Genomic DNA, 14,636 nt, shown 5'->3' with positions numbered 1-14,636 from the left:
AAGTCGAGGTGAAAATAATCTCGTGTTCTCGAGGCGAGATCCTCGTATTCTCGCCCTGTTTCCTCGTGTTCTCGCTCCCTCGCACTCTCGCCCTGGACTTCTCACTCCCTCGACTTCTCGCTCCTCGTGTTCTCGCCCTCGCGGCTCTGAAATGGCAGCAATAGGCTTCCATACTTATAAATGTTCTAATGGCAATAATAACACATACAACACAAGTGATGTAAAATTCTAGGATGTGTACCACTATATGTTTATAAAATTTGCCTATTAATTCATTATACACCTAGGAAGAATGTATACATATATAGTAGGCATACTTTGTATGATGTATACACTACAAGATAAGCATTTACATTTATTAAAATATACATTTTATCTTTCAGTGTGGCATTTCCACATTCTAGTGATTCTAGTGTAGTGTAGTGATAAGTGAAATGTGCTTTAACGTTCTACTGTTCTGCGCCGACCGGGCTAATGAAGACGGCTTTTACCATAGTATGCCGTAGAGGAATACCGATGATGTCAAGTGCTATTTGAGAAATGGGAATTATCATATTAATAGGAAAACATCACACCATACTGCACGCAGCGACTCATCTACGTCATACTTCCCAGAATGTGGCACTGCTCTGATTATCCGCCATTTAAAACGCTCATGTGATCATTTTGGGGCGGGACTTATCGACTCGAGACCGCTTTGTTTAGACAACAGAGTAAAAATAACCCACGCACGTGTGTTTTATGTAAACACGGCATGTCGCTGACACTCGCGTAAAAGCGATATATAATATGTGCTATGGGTAATATTGCAATAAATTCTTTACCATTGTAAACTGTCTTTAGAGTTTCAATCTGTTTATCTTTCAAAACAAGGTTAGATATTCCTAAATTTGTTTTCGCAAATAAAACCGCCTCTGTGAAATTATGTTTCATGAGCGCTGCCATATTGAATAATTAGAGGACTATTTTGTGATTCGGCTTTGATTAGTTTGACATTTTTCATACACACAGCGGCTAAATAAACATATTTAATTTCATTCAATATGACAATAGAAGAGAAATAAATACTTTTAAAAATTTCTAAAAGCATACTCAGTGTTTTCGACTAAAACCGTCGATGTAGGAATTCAAATGTCGGTTAATTAGCTTAGGGCCTATTCTCAGCCGGAGCTAGCTGTAGATAGGCAGCCTAAGTTTGGGATGACATCACACTTAACACAAACTACAATCTCGTCTAAGGCATGCCGAAATTCAAAAGTTTTCTCGCCCGGAGCAGCCAACCATCCATCCCCGGACACCAATGCCTGTTCTCAGGCTGTTTAAGAACCCTGACCTTCTATTTTTCACCGTGATTCTTTATTGTCCACCAAAAGGAATCATCTCTCACTATATTTGACACAAATTTGTTGTTCGAGATTTGTTTTTCGTTTAATGTCTCTGATGAAATGTAAATGTAGGCTCATTTTTTGATTTTCTAACATAAATTTTATTTTTATATAACCAAAAATAAATTACACCAAACCACATTTCACAAATCCTTATAAATGACAAATATTGATTTTAAGATACAAATGTTAATTTTAGTGTACAAATGTCGGAATACGACAACAAATAAAGAAATAATAATTAAGGACTATGAATTAAGAACTAAGAATTAAGAACATTGAATAAAAAGCTATTTCGTCTTCCATAAACTAACGTATTAAACAGTTGAAGCTGTGTGTCAGTTTCCAAATGCAATTTCTTTGCTTTTTAAAGAATTGTAAACGTTGCATTACCGGTTTTAACATACAGCATTCTTATTGCTGCTGTAGTTAAAGACTATTCCTAAATATGTATAATCATCTACTACATCAAGTAATATCTCTCCATACATTATTTTCGGTTTGTTTCTAATTTTACCCCTGGAAAAAACGATGACTTTTGTTTTCGAGGTGTTTATGTCAAATTTCCATATATTACAATATTCATGCATACCATTCATTGCGGCCTGAAGATCAGCCTCAGTTACAGCCAAAATAACAGTGTCATCGGATCGGACTATAATAATATAAATAATTGTATATAAATGTCCACATCACTACCACCTTCAATATTATTAAATGTCTGTGCGTTTAAATATTTTAAGCCTTCGTAATAAATTCGAGAGAAATGATTCAAGATCTCGAAGATAGATCGAGAAAAGTAGCGTTGGGTGGGGGAGGGGGGGGGGGAGATTTTCGCATTGTCTAACTCCATCCATACAGTTGAACATATCTGATAGTTTATTCTCACGTTTAATACAAGATTTTGCTGATTTGTATATATTATAAATAACATTGAAAAGTTTACCTTTATGCCATAGATTTATTCTATCAACAGAATCAAAGGCCTTTCTGTAATCAATAAAGGATGCATACATTCGTCTTTTCTTAGATAAATACAAATCAATTAAGCATTTGAGTGTGAATTTATTAACAACAAAAAAGTTCATTTAAAATTTTTATTTTGTCTTAAATATTGGATCAGAAGCCCATCTTTTCACGATACGATAACAACACCAATGTTGATTTAAATTGACAAATAATTCGTGTTTTCAATGTCGAAGATTTGGGATGATATTGATTTAGAGACTTGGCAAATTTAAACTGTGCTTGCTACATATGTTTGCATCAAATATTTCTTGGTATGTTAATGTATTCATTTAATATGTTATCTATACCACATGCTTTATTAGTTTTCAGTTTGTGTATACATTTTATTATCTCATCATCAGTAAAAGACACATTTAGTTCATTTTCGGCGTCACAGAAGAATAAAAAAAATCCTTATACGGCATTTAGTAGTTGAACATATAATATAAAAACACAAATTTATATGGAAAACAAACAAGGAGTTATGACATCTTAATTAATCCTTAATCAATATCTTTGATGTCCATTTGGTAATGTTATTATTGTTCTTTTTATTAACCCGTTGGTGGTTTCAGATTAGTTACTGTTTTTTTGTTGTATATAATTTGATTTGTTGCTATTATACTGTCATTACTTACTTGAGAACGACAAGAGGAACTTGTTGAAACGTAGTGTGAAATAAAATCAGTGATTGTTTTCCATATAAATTTGTGTTTTTATATAGAAGAATAAACGCGGTCTATGTCTACACTGTCAATATCCCCAAGTTACGGGCCTGCATCTAGGTGGTTATCTACGATATGACTAGATAGATTAGGTGTTACAATGTCTTGAAGTTGATCCGTTCGTGGATTCACATCTAATAAACAAAATCTCAAATCTTGTTTGTGCAATTCAAGATATTTATCTTCTAATATATCAAACATTTCAATATTGCTGTAATTGGTATTATAGGGTGGATATATGCCGCACAAAACAGCAATTCATCATCCCAGAATGATTTTATCAAGTGTAAACCACACAGTAAAGTCATTATTTGTGCAGATTTTGACATATTTTTACAAATCGTTTTAAATCAGAACAGTTACTCCGCTTGAACTAACTTTTACGTCTTTTTTATAATTACAGTAAACTTCAAAATTATTAATTTCTATCGTATCGAGTTTTTCAATTAATATCGAAAGGTGCAATATAATCTTCAAAATCATTTGACAGTAATTTTGATTTTATTTCAGATACATTCAGCGGACATATTCTCAACTTATTAGTGTCTGTATTTTGATGGCTATAAAGTCACAACTTGTGTCTCTTCTTTGTCATGTCGCGTTAAAATTCGCCCGTTGGAGTCAACTCTTAAGTGTTGTTCCATTCGGTAAATGACGGAGAATTGTTCTGGCATTCACCTCAATTAGTCACTCTTCAAATGATTTGGCTTTTGATAGAAAAAATCGTTGAAGGCACCATTCTTCAGATTAGCTTTATTTCGTAGGACTATATTTATCTGCTCAGTGCTTTCAAACCTTATTTTCACCAATCCGGGTTTTTCCGGGTTTCTTGACCTTAGTCGACACACTCCTGTAATTTTAACATTTTTAGAGATCTCTTCACCAACTGTTTTGATAATGAGGGTAGCTTTTTCTTCAATGTCATCATATTTTACTGCAAATACAACCACTGTGATATCATTGTTAAAGGTTGGGGTTTGGGGAGTAGTAGTATTGTGATCAGCCTTTTAATTTCAGATACCCTGGCTTGTATACCTTGAACAGATTGGCCAAACCTGTCTCGCTCACAAGCCATGTCTTTTGATATCTCGTCATGTAATATTTTCACATTCGAGTCAATATTGTTTATTAGATCACGTTTTAAATTATCAAATTTATCGTCGAACATTTTTCTCATACTGTCTTGTTTTACAAACATTTCTGCCATATTTTTCATCACCACTTCAATATGTTTTTAAATAAAGTCAATTGATCTGGGTTGTCTGTAATATCATCTTCCATCTTATTAGTTTTACTTTCTCGTTTTGGCGTCCCACCTTCACTGTCTCTCCCTCATTTATTTGCTGTTTGACTATTCTGTATAAACCTTAATGTCAGTTCTGTACGTGACAACCTCGTGGGTTTTCTCCGGGTCCTCCGGATTCCTTCCACTGCTAACGACCCCTACGCGCAAGCGAATTATTGAAATAAAATTGAACCATGTGTTAGTCCCGAAATGACTTTTGCCCGGACAGCGGCGCTACGGCTAACTCATATCAAATTCATTATGCCGGGGGATCTTGTATGTGCACGCCAATGTGTACACGGGGCCTCGGTTTATCATTCCATCCTTTCAGGTCTCCGGTCCTGTACCAGTGAAAATGAAGGACCACGCTGTAGAGTCCCAATGAACTTTATCGACTAACACGGGACCCACAGGTTAGCGAGCCAACGTATTAATCACTAAGCCCTCACTACATCCGACATGGAGTAGGGCCGCTTGTGTAAAAGCGGCATAAAATTTGGGCAGTAGAAGTAGAATAAAGTCGGTAAGGTAGGCTCAGTCCCATCAGAACGACTAGATGTTGTTCCTGGCCCTTGGTCCTGCACCACTGACAAGGAGGAAACATGCCGGAAAATCCTGATGAACTTTTGCGGCAAATGGTGGGACCTCCAGGTTAGCGAGCCAACGCCCTACTCTCTGAGCCACCGTAGCTCTTTATTTAGTGCAGTTTATCGATCAACTATTGTCATGAATGTTTATTATAACCATTATTAAGTATATAGTTGGTTCATAATTGAAGAAATCCGTTTACAATTTATGACGGTTCGGACAGTAGATCAAACCCCAACTCATCCAACACAGAAAATATAACAACGTTTGTCAAATTTACTTAGAAACTACAAATTATTTTTTACTAAGTTACAAATCGTTTTATCCAATATTCGAACAAAGCTACATATTTATTTTCAAGCACCAACAAATTAATATCTGGTAACCAGTTACCAGAATACTAACATTCTAATTCCTTGATATAACAAACACTGAAGGGAACAAAGATTAACTCGACACACAACAGTTTATGGACTCAGACTAGTGCGAGTTATAAATAGACAATTTTTCCTTTAATTTTTTTCTCCCCTCTTCCTGCATTTTTGGGTTGACTTTTTGGTCTAGAATTGGAGAAAAGGGATCAAATTTGCAATTTCATAGCAGTTTTGGGTAATACTGATGATATTACAGCGGAGGGATACGGGGTGTAAAGTGTCTTTCTGAAGAGCAATCATTGTGTCGGAACTGAGATTTTCACCACAGTCAACATCAAATCCCCGTAGCAAAATATCTAAACGGCCAACCTCCTACAAAATTATGATGAGGATATTGCTAAATGTGGTCCCCATTGTGCCTATAAAGATTGGAAGCAACGGAATGTTGAGCAAAAAGCTACAGCCTGCGATGTTACAGCCATTTAACATTGAAGTCAATGGGCAAATAATTACTAGTCTGAGTCCTTATATACCCTGACACCAGTAGATATAATATATGTTCGCCGAGAAAGTTCATGGGCATATTCATGCGTGGTCCCAATTTACATTGGCGTACAAGAACCATTGGCAGTTGGAATTCGATATATCAGTAGGCCGTAGCGTCGCTCTCCGAGCAACAATTCACCCATAACACTCTGCAAGGCGTATGCCCGTCTTTATTAGCCCAGTCGGGGCAGAACAGTAGAACGTTAATCTCCATTGTATTTCATTTCCATTAGACACAGCCCAGTTACTTTCTTCAACATAATGTTAAAATAAATATATCAAATAAAATTAACCACATATTATTTCATTTTATGGCCATTAGCAGTCTCACAAAGAAATGAAGTTTAACGTGGCAATTCTTCCATCCGCGATGCAATAATGTTTTTTCATAAATTATTATGCCACTTCCAGATTTATTTCATAACCCTTACGGGTAAGACTACGCGGGTAAGACGCTAGCTCGCTAGACTGGTGGAGGTCGCGTGATCGATCCCTGCATTGGCCGAGAAAGTTCATCCAGATTTTCCGGCGTGGTTTCCCCTTGTCAGTGGTGCAGAACGGAGGGCCTGACAAGGACAGCTGTCTAGTCGTTCGGATGGGACGAAAAACAGAGATCCCATGTACGGATTGGCTTGCACGTAAACGATCCCTTGACAGTTGGAATTCGATAAAAGAGTAGGCCGTAGTGCCGCTGTCCGGGCAAAATTTTCCCTCGTAGCACACTGAATGGCGTATGCACGTCTTCATTAGACCAGTTCGGAGCAAAACAGTAGGACGTTAAACCCCATTTCATTTCATTTCTAATTTATGGTAAGGTGGGATTAAGAGGGGAATGACTGCACTGTAGCCATTTGTCCCACATATTAAAGGACCCCAAATTAATTCTAAAAACAAGTCATTTATTTGTGGTATGTTTGTGACAAATAAATATATCGATCTACCATACTGACATGCCAATTTAATTTCACAGTAGGTGCAAGGACCCCAGTGACATTGTTAGCCCGGGGCCCATGAGAGCTAAATCCATTTATCCTAGTAGGTGGGTAGGTCGGAAAACCTATAAAGCGAGACAGAGGCGTTGGGGAGAGGGGGGGGGGGGGGTGTAACTTTCACTCGTCACAAACTGTGTCATTACGGGACAAACATATTGGTTCAATTCCGGTTCAATATTTCTCTTGCTCGTAGGGGACTTTAGCAGTGGCGGGAAACAGGAAAACCCGTAGGACACGGAGAAAATCCACGAGTTTGGACAGACGGCCATATTCCTTGTCACGTGCAAGCGAGGGATCGAAACTGCACCACTTGATTCTATGACTGACCTTCTGATTAGAAAGAACGCTTTAGACAACCCGACCACACAACAACCTACTTTTTTGCATTAACTGAGCTAATGAAGAGGGAAATGCGCAATGCAGTGTATCATGCGGGAGATTTTGACCTTTGATTTGACAGATGCTTTTGCTCCACCCTTCATCAATGATTCTTTTACTACGTGTACGTCACCGGTTTGCCAGGTCTTACGTTCTTCAGCAATTACGATCGAGAGAAGAAGGCGGCGGGAGGGGGTGGGGGTGTCACGCTGAACAATCCCAAGGAATTTTTCGGTCGACATTGGCATCGAAGCCGGGACCTCGTGATAAGTGCACCACCGCCTTACGGACTGAGCCACCGTGGCTCCAACAAGTCCTGGTGACTAAAACTTTACTTATAGTCATTCGGAAAGGAAGCGCCGCCTCATAGTACATAACAGTAGGACGTTAAACACCTAATCCATCCAAACGACTAAACGACGTTGTCCATTGGTAGGCCCTCCGTCTTGCAACACTGACAAGGTGGGGGGTGGCATCGCCACCACCGGGATTGAACACGGGACCTCCAGGTTAGCGAGCCAACGTTTTACCCACTGGTCCACCGCGACACCTACGATCTACCAATACAGCGAGGTCGCCAAAATAGAAGATGGATATACCGGTCTGAAGAATGACAATTAATGCTATGGGTAGAAAATTTAAATTCTGTAAAAAAAAAAAATAGTTGCATCTTCTTGTCAAGCGGCATGAAATAACAGATAAACATTAAAACAAGATGTCAACTTTCATTTATTAAATAGTATTTCAAGATAGTAAAGTAAATTTGAATCCAGTTTGACTGCAGAAGCTACGCTGGTGTTGATCGTCAAGTTTGCTATTCCCATGTAGTTTAATAATTGTAAGATCCTATCCTGAAAGACAATAAAATGGTTGTTTAACGTATTGCCCATATTTTATTGGGATAACTTAGGATTACAGAAATTTAGGATTAGTCCTGCTATGTTAGAAATTCCCAACGTGGGGGTGGGGGGGGGTGGGGTAAATAAGAACAACAATATAAATGCTACCGTATAAGATTTCATCTAAAGTATAAGTGTTGTTTCCATGGCATTCTTAAAGATAAATCGCCATGTGTTTTGTCCCTTCGTAAGCATCAATGGTGTTTAAGAATAAGATTAACGATCAAATAACGAATCACCTTAGGATTAGTCCTGCTATGTTAGAAATTCCCAACGTGGGGGGGGGGGGGGGTAAATAAGAACAACAATATAAATGCTACCGTATAAGATTTCATCTAAAGTATAAGTGTTGTTTCCATGGCATTCTTAAAGATAAATCGCCATGTGTTTTTTCCCTTCGTAAGCATCAATGGTGTTTAAGAATAAGATTAACGATCAAATAACGAATCACCTTGTGGTGGGAGGGGTATAAACGAGATTAAATCACAACCTCTCTCTCTCTCTCTCTCCCAGTTTTTCCATAAGAAACTAAACAAATTCCTACAGAACACAAGTGACACCCATTTCGCTGCCATCCCAGCAAACTGAATCCATTTCACAGAAATCGCCGTTACATTTGCACTACCCCCCCCCCCCCCCCCATGACACGTTTCGGGGGAAGTACACTGCTCGTCTTTACAATCTAAAATATAAAAAAGAAAATTTAAAATTTAATTTAACTGAATAAACTCCCACCATGATAACCATTTTTACAAAAGGAACTCTGCATACACACATTGTGACTTTGTATTCTCAAATGATAAAGGTGTGTTTTCTCCAGGTACTACGGTTTCCTCCTACAGCTAAAGACCTCTACGCGCAAGAATTATTGAAATAAAATTGAACTAAATAATAGTTCCGGAATGACGTAGCTTGTGTCGAGTGGACGTTAATCTCTCTCAAACAAAGTACTTACTGTCCGTACAATTGGCAGTATCAACATTTATAGTACAGGTTTGATGAACGTCACAGACGTTGCTGCCACATTTACACATCCCCATATCACACGTTAGTGGCGCACAACACTCAATACTGCTACACGGATCTGAAATACAAAAAGAAAATTTAAAATAGCTGGGATGAATTTCCATCATAATAGATAGTTAGTATGTTTACCATGACTTTCCACCGTGATACACAATTAAATGGGGTACTCGATTGAATTTTCCGGAGTTGATTTCGCTCAATCCCCAAAATAGCGACATTGGCGAATGGCGTGAAAAGGTGGATTTCCGACCTTTCATCGCATTCAATAACTGCAATAACTGTGGGAATGTGCATCTTTGCTGTTCCTTCGAGAGATTCGCGCACAAGACGCGTAATCCTTCTACCAACCAACTTGATGCGACCGGAACAACTCGTCAGAGTGTAAGCGTTGGGCCTCTCTGTGACATCAAATATATCGAAGAGTTCCTTCCCGCCCACGGATCTGTTGTTGCTTTGTTCATTTAACATTATATAAATCTTCAGCCGATTGGAAGGAGAATCATGATGAGAAGCATACGCGGGCAGTATCTTGGCGCAAACTGAAAAATCCCTTTACAACATGACTATAACTCGAATACAAAAATTTGGTATAAAAGGGGGCTATAGGGGAAATCGTGGTAAACATTCTAGTGATCGGAAGACTGCGAGTTGGAGGGCAACAAGGGACAAAAATAAGGAAATTCACTTTGACCTATTACGTTCCTTACCATCAGAGACATGTGACACTGTAGATTTGGTTTAGTTAATACTAGATCAATCCGTAATAAAACCGACCAATTTCTACATCATGTAGTGATCGAATCTGTTGATATCTGCATAATCACCGAAACATGGTTGAACAATTGTAACACCGTTTAAATAGCAAACGTAAAACAATTGTGTTATGATTTCAAAAACTTTGAGAGAAAAGACCGCACCAAAATGTATTAATGTCATGCACCAATCAAATCGAAATCTATGATACTTCCAAGTACCTTGGATTGATGTTAAAGCAATTGACTTAAAATATTAATCCGGAACGCTGAACTTCGCTGGGTCAAGCACAAAACGAACGAGAACTGGTTAGGGAATTAAACTGCGACACCGGTTTAGTCATGGCGAGCCAGAAAACATGGCATACTTAAACTACCACGTACAATCTCGAACTATGACAAACCGGTTAACGAGTTCGCCCAGGAATCAAGACAAATCGGTTGAGTCGTGAAGCTGCAACACCGATACAGTTATGACTAGTCCGAAACTATAGAGACCTGTGTTTAGAATATTACGAATCATCTGACCATCTACAGAATGTGGTAAGACAACTATAATATACTGATGTCCAAAACAAAGTATACACTAAATGTATGGCTAAGTTTTGTTTAGATTAAAAACATTTGATAAAGCATTACTGAGTTTGTCTCTTGCGTCTAAACTCAACATTTCTAAGCAAAATAAAAATTTGAAACAAATTGACATTCTACCCAAATACCATATACCATTGGAAACTCGATGCAGCACAAAATGCACAGTGTATACTTTCTTTTGGACATTAGTATATTTCAGGACCCACGTGGTTTTAGTGATAAGGATGAAAAGAGCCTTACCGCAACATCTCTCACAAACACCAATACCAGTCTATTACGATTAGTTTGATCACGACGGTACCTTATATGCGTAGCAGCAACAACCATCACTACAGCAACCAGGAGAACAGCGTTCAGCAAACAATGCATGTTGGTATGTTTTCAGCTTCACGACTACAACAAGTATAGAAGTCAGAAAGGTAAATGAGTAACTTAGAGATATTTGTGTCTTTTATACACTGGTAAACAGCTGCTGACTGATTTTACAGATATAGAAAAAGTTAAAAGTTTCTAGAATGTATACACGTTGTTTGACAATTTACACGTCATTCATCGATTTTGTTTAGATAGCTTGAGCTTATGGTGGTGTGCTCTCGTGGCTTTAAGTTTTCTGCCCTAACCGGTTTCGCGTGCATTGGAACTTGGTGAAACGCGTGGAAAACTTGTTCGTTATGCATCTATAGATTTATTTTTCACACGGAATCAATTTGAAAATTCATTAATCCCGTCGCATCACTTTTATTTTCCGTGTCTTTATGAATTACACTGGAGTTCTATCTCCTTAAATACTGTTATGTATAGTTAAGGCAATACGCGACCATGAATACCGGTCAAAAATAGAGATAAGATTGTCGAGACAAGATGTAACCAGACCATGCACTAAACACTTTGCTGACTCACTGAAATATATTTACGCATTACGACAATATCACCTGGTTGTTGACCATGTCGCCTTTATTACGAGCATGGTTTGACGGGGCTATGTGACAGTCTCGTATTAACACAATTTTTATTAGATTCAGAAACACAGATAAACAGTAAATTATCGGAACCGACAATGGCATCTTTAGCTTTATTCTGATTTATTGTAAAGAATGAATAGTGGTTAGGTAACATTAACAAATAATTAATATGAATAATTTATTTTATAAGGCGCCCGAAATCCAGCTAAAATCTGCCCGAAAGCACAAATACAATAACAAAAAGTACATACAAAATAAAAAAATAAATATGAATGAAAATGAAAGTTTTAAATACATACACATAAAACAACAGTGAGTAGTTACTAACGATAATAAAATTAGAAGAATTAGATGAAGGGCTGACCGTTCTTGGTATAATAGTTCAAAATAGATAATGAAATCGAAACCAACACAGACCATTTAATTATAATTTAACACACACGCGTTAAACCACTAGACCACCCAAATATAAAAATATTAAATATAAAAAAATTACACAATAAAGAGATATTAATATTTTAAACCCGTATTTTTTTGTTTATCAAGCAATTACATTTTGAATATTAATTGTGAGATAAGCGCACTAACATTCATTCGTCAGTCATGACGTTAGACTTTTGACCAAACTAGATTGAAGGGGAATTATTCTGGTACTGTTTAATTAGCGGGGAATATATACATTTTATAATAAAACAACATGAAAAGATATTATTCGTGTTGATGTTAAAGTCTGTGATGGGGTGTTGGGTGTTTGTGGGTGTGTGCGCATGTGAGGGGCGGGACCGGGCGGGGGGGGGGGGGGGGTCAAATTTAAATGACATCTACTAGTTTTCAAAGGTTCCACAATTTGAAAATTTGTTTTGTCCAAAAATATTTTGGCAAGAAGTATAAAATATTCCCCAAAATAAAAAAAAATAAAGTATGAATTCTTTCTTTAAAACAATAAATGTCCAAATAAATAAATGATTTCGACAATTGCAAACGAGAATTTCTAAATTCGCCATTTCGTAAAACAGGGTTAGTTTATGGGGCCGCCGTCTCATTTTAATCGAAGTGAACCCTGATGCAATTTACGATAGGTTATAAGATGTAGCTCTCATTAATCCAGTGATTGTTCTAAGGACATCAAGATTTACGTTTTCAAGGTACAGGACCTTGGTTTTTGTAGTACACTCATTTCGGAGTACGTCCACGTAGTCGAATAATAGGAAACATTAAAGCCCAGTATATTGATTCTAGATATTTTAAACTTCTGACACAAATCAGTCCTTTTATAAAATCCAGTGATTGTTCTAAGGACATCAAGATTTACGTTTTCAAGGTACAGGACCTTGGTTTTTGTAGTACACTCATTTCGGAGTACGTCCACGTAGTCGAATAATAGGCGACATTAAAGCCCAGTATATTGATTCTAGATATTTTAAACTTCTGACACAAATCAGTCCTTTTATAACGGAATAATTAGTATGAACAGCCCCATTAATAGTAAAACGGAAATAGAGGGACCGCATCGCTTACGTTTTTCAATACCCGATGGTTACTACGATACTGGACACGACATAATCAATCATTTCAATAAATCGACGTTGGAGGTTGGGGCATCATTATCTATCGTGAAAGATCCCGAGGGTTATGTCTTATTACTCCTAGGAAGAGACGGTCGAAAAGTCCATTTGTCCAAGAATTTAGCCCGGATATTCGGGTTTATGAAAGAGAATGAATTTACAAGCAGTGTGAAAAGTGACACAAAAGTCGATTTAGATTCCAATTTTCACAATATTTATATTTACACTGATATTATCGAAAATCAGTTGGTCGGTGATACAAGCGCCCCGTTGTTGCGAGCTATACAGGTGGATCTAGCTAAACCCTTTGGATCGGCTGTATATAAAACGTTTGACAACCCCCTATTATATTCCAGTCAACAAACATTACATAGACACGGTTGAACTCGGACTTTACACGGAACTAGGACAACCAGTACCATTTGAATTTGGACACGTTCTTTGTAAACTGCACTTGCGCAAGGTCGAATAATGACGTGTCTACAACCCTACAGGTGTGACGATGCAAAGATACGACGTTATTACCTCAGTCAAACGGGTGACGGATTTCCAATTTTTACGGGGTCACCGTATCAGAAAGGTTATGGTTTAGGATCGGTTAAGCGCACCGTTGTTGCGAGCTATACAGGTGGATCTAGCTAAACCCTTTGGATCGGCTGTATATAAAACGTTTGACAACCCCCTATTATATTCCAGTCAACAAACATTACATAGACACGGTTGAACTCGGACTTTACACGGAACTAGGACAACCAGTACCATTTGAATTTGGACACGTTCTTTGTAAACTGCACTTGCGCAAGGTCGAATAATGACGTGTCTACAACCCTACAGGTGTGACGATGCAAAGATACGACGTTATTACCTCAGTCAAACGGGTGACGGATTTCCAATTTTTACGGGGTCACCGTATCAGAAAGGTTATGGTTTAGGATCGGTTAAGCGCACCGTTGTTGCGAGCTATACAGGTGGATCTAGCTAAACCCTTTGGATCGGCTGTATATAAAACGTTTGACAACCCCTATTATATTCCAGTCAACAAACATTACATAGACACGGTTGAACTCGGACTTTACACGGAACTAGGACAACCAGTACCATTTGAATTTGGACACGTTCTTTGTAAACTTTGCTTACCTGTTACAAATTCAAAGGGTTAGCGGAAGTTGTGTGGGCTGTGGGGGGGGGGGGGGTAGACAATGCAATTCTTTTAATATGAATATTGTTTTATTTTACCAATACCTATCTGATTTGTTCTTTTCTGTAGATTGTTAGCTTTTACTGACTACATACTGGCACGGTTGAGGATGGTTGAGGGAACGAACCATGCGTTCAAGAACATAATCAACGTTCTCGCCACTTATAGGGAGCTGGCAGATTGGAACCTGCCATCAAATTAATTGTCCGTAAAAAAAAAAAATATATATATATAACATTATGGCTAAATAAAATATTATAAAAAAAAGGCTGTTGTTGGTTTCTTAGTATCGACACGGATTGAAGAGTGTAGACCTGTGAAGTGGGTTTTTTGAGGTTAGGGCGGGGCGGGGGTGGGGT

Source organism: Patella vulgata, chromosome 8, assembly GCF_932274485.2.
Source record: "Patella vulgata chromosome 8, xgPatVulg1.2, whole genome shotgun sequence".
NCBI lineage: Eukaryota > Metazoa > Mollusca > Gastropoda > Patellidae > Patella > Patella vulgata.
The sequence above is the reverse complement of the archived record's forward strand: the minus strand, read 5'-3'. Positions refer to the sequence as shown.